We start from the raw sequence: 3,023 nt of genomic DNA on the forward strand, positions 1-3,023 counted from the left end.
TGATGAAATGAGTCAAGATGCATACAACAGAGCACAAATTGTTAGAGTACGTAATAGTTGAGTTGAATTGACATCAATCCTATATATCGATCCGGTTACCAAACAAGCTAGTTTATCAAGTCTGGATCTTCTCCAAACACCTGCTGAAATGAATATTGGAATCCGAACAGAGTGCATACAGAATCATAGTTAATTTGGTTTTCTGTATGTTCTGACCGGGTTGGAATTGGATCGAACTGGCCACAATTTCGGTTCATTTTCGAGAGCTAAGCAAATATTAGCCCCAGTCGGCAGTACAAGAAATGGCAGTTGGCACCATCATCAGAATTGGAATTGCATGTCAAGCTAGCAAATAATTAAGGGCATAACCTTGACCGATTAATAAGGCCAGCTGGTAAATGATAGCTCTCAGCTTAATTTGTATCATGCAAAGACAATATGTACATTTCTCTCTTTGTCTATTGACGTGGAACAAGGTAAAGAAATGCAACATGAACTTTAATTTACTAGAGATCGGCCTGCTGTTTTTCTTTCTGACTTGACTTGGTGTCCTTTTTGCAGCCTTTTTCCAAAGGGGAAAAGCTATTCCATTTTGTCTTCTGCTCTTCCCTTGGACCACAAATAAGTGAATAACACAACACATTAATCCATCTCTCATGGTAGCTAGGCCCAGAAAGGTCCCGGCCCCTTCAATCCTCCTCCTCCTCAAATAAGCTCTAGCTACTTTGGAAGTTAATTGGAACCCAAGCCGTAGCAAAGACCGAGTTGTGTCCCTTCCATGTGAGCACCAACCTATCATCTTCCTTCTTCATTCCCCACCCACTAGCATGTTCATCTAGTAAAAGCTTGACTTCACCAACAGTCTCTTCATCAAATGGAATACGGAGGAAATTTGCATTCTTCATTCGCTGTGACAACTTAAAACCGGATTCAGACCTTTCAATCCTTTGCATCCCCCCAAAACCAATGATGTTCTCAATCTTATGTCCAACATCGGCTTCATATTCCATCCTCTGCGCATTATCCTTGGGCAAAAAGGTCTCCAAGGCATCGAACGGTATCCACAGGTAATTGAAGGATGTAGTAATCCTTGATGTGAGGCTTGAAGAATCCAAATCGGAATCCTCGTCGACCACAGTCATTATACAAGGGTTAAGACCCTTGATCACCTCCAGGAATGTATTCCGCAAAGACAGATGATCAGCAGGCAAATAGCGAAGCCAGTTTTGGCAGTTGACGACCAAGGCCTCATCATCTCTGAGATCTAGCATGCAAGGATTCAACTGACTCATGAGGTGATGAAAGCTTCTAGAGAAATCACCCGATAAAGTATCAGCACCAGCAGATTTGCTGCAGGAAGATGAGCAATCGATAACATGGAAAGCGAAAGGAACATCCCTGGTTTTCGCGAAATTCGCCAAACGGAAACCAACTTGGTCGCTTGACACATTAAGCAAGGGAGGCACCGGAGGTCTACAGGAGGGCACAGTAATTCCGACTGAGGGAGGACCTTCAGGCCTTTTGGCCAAGGCATCGATGAGTGTAGGCCACTGCATACAATGAGTGATGCTAAAATCTATGATGTGTACTCTTGGGTACCCCTGGATTGCCTTTAAAATTGCACTGTTTGAGGCACAAAAACCAAACCTGTGCCAAGGGATCAGGTCGACATACCCTGCTAACTCAGTCACACTCATAGATCTGGTCTGAATCATCTGATCAAGGGCAGTCGTGCCATGAAAATTCATGGCAGCTGTAGGGAAAACCCTAGAAGCCCTGAAAATGAGGGCCCTCAAGAACCAAGAGATAAGCCTTTGATTGGAGTCACCTACTGCAGAAGCCACGTTGTTGAGCACCCACATCACTTGCTGAGCTAGGGTAACATCGTTGTTCTCTATGGCACTTGCACAGTGAAGGAGAAGCTTCTCTGTACAAGCTCCATCTAGGCGTCGTCCTTTAAGCGCGGCTTCAGGTAAAGAGCCTTGAGGGTTGTTGAATAAAAGACCATGGTATGAGTATGGTAGAGAGATCGGTGCACTGTTGCCTCTTCTTTCTGTCTTCATGGTTACAGACTTACAGGGTAGGAGGGGTGTCAGCTGCTTTGGCCGGCCGCTCTACGTGAGTGCTCTTGTATTGGATATCGGATTGATTATTATCGGAGCGGAAGCCAGAGGGGATGCTGCTGTCGAGGCAGTGGTGACACGCGTCTGATGGATATTCGTAGGTGGGATTGAGGAGAGCTTGGGTTTTATCAACTTGGTGAAGATGTTTGGTCTGGTATCTGGTCTGGTCTGGAAAACTCTAAGCCAGTCTGTTTTTTTAAACGTGAGAGCGAGAGATGTTTGGTCTGGTCTGGAGAAATCTTGAGTCGTACGTACTGGGTTTTCTCTCAAATCTTAATTAGCACCAATTCCTTCATCTTTTAAGCTTGCTACTTCACCAGAGAAAAATGTTTAGTTTTGATTTGTTGGCAGATGTTTACCTCGTAACCAAATAATAAAAACAAAGTTGCAAACGTCTAACATATATACGACCATTGAACCAAATATGGCCACATCTTTTATTCTCTAAAATATTGTGAAGGAATACAAGCGAAGTGGCATGAAAACATGTGTTTTAATAGATCGGAATCCAATTACCTGCAGTAAGGGAAGTATGTCATATATGGACAAAAACTTGTGCTTACTGAATCCAGTCCTCAACCATATAAATGTCTTACACTTATCAGAAAACAATAAAAATAAAAAAATACAAATGTCTTACACTTATCATATGGTATGAATGATCCTTTTGACCATATCTTATTAAATGCTACTTTCTCTGAACCTTGCGGGGTACATCATTAATGTTCCTTAAGGCTGTGTTTGTTTTGATAAAAAGAAAAAGAGCGAGAGAAGCATATAAAAGTTGGTTAAAGAATTTCACAAAATTTATTAACAACTTCCCTTCAACTTTCTGTTTCTCTCTCATTTAATTTCTACAAACCTTCTAACCATAAGCTAAATGTTAATTATGTAAAACTA

The 3,023-nt window shown here is 42.0% G+C and overlaps 1 pseudogene across 1 annotated transcript; it reads right to left on the bottom strand.

The window, feature by feature from the left end:
* Positions 1 to 333: 333 nt before the first annotated feature.
* Positions 334 to 2,577, bottom strand: LOC104585739 (scarecrow-like protein 32 pseudogene; annotated as a pseudogene). Its single transcript, XR_016080268.1, has one exon. The product of XR_016080268.1 is annotated as a scarecrow-like protein 32 pseudogene (transcript).
* Between the last annotated feature and the right edge of the window lie 446 nt (positions 2,578 to 3,023).

The sequence above is a fragment of the Nelumbo nucifera genome, chromosome 1, assembly GCF_055504915.1.
Source record: "Nelumbo nucifera cultivar China Antique chromosome 1, China Antique-T2T, whole genome shotgun sequence".
NCBI lineage: Eukaryota > Viridiplantae > Streptophyta > Magnoliopsida > Proteales > Nelumbonaceae > Nelumbo > Nelumbo nucifera.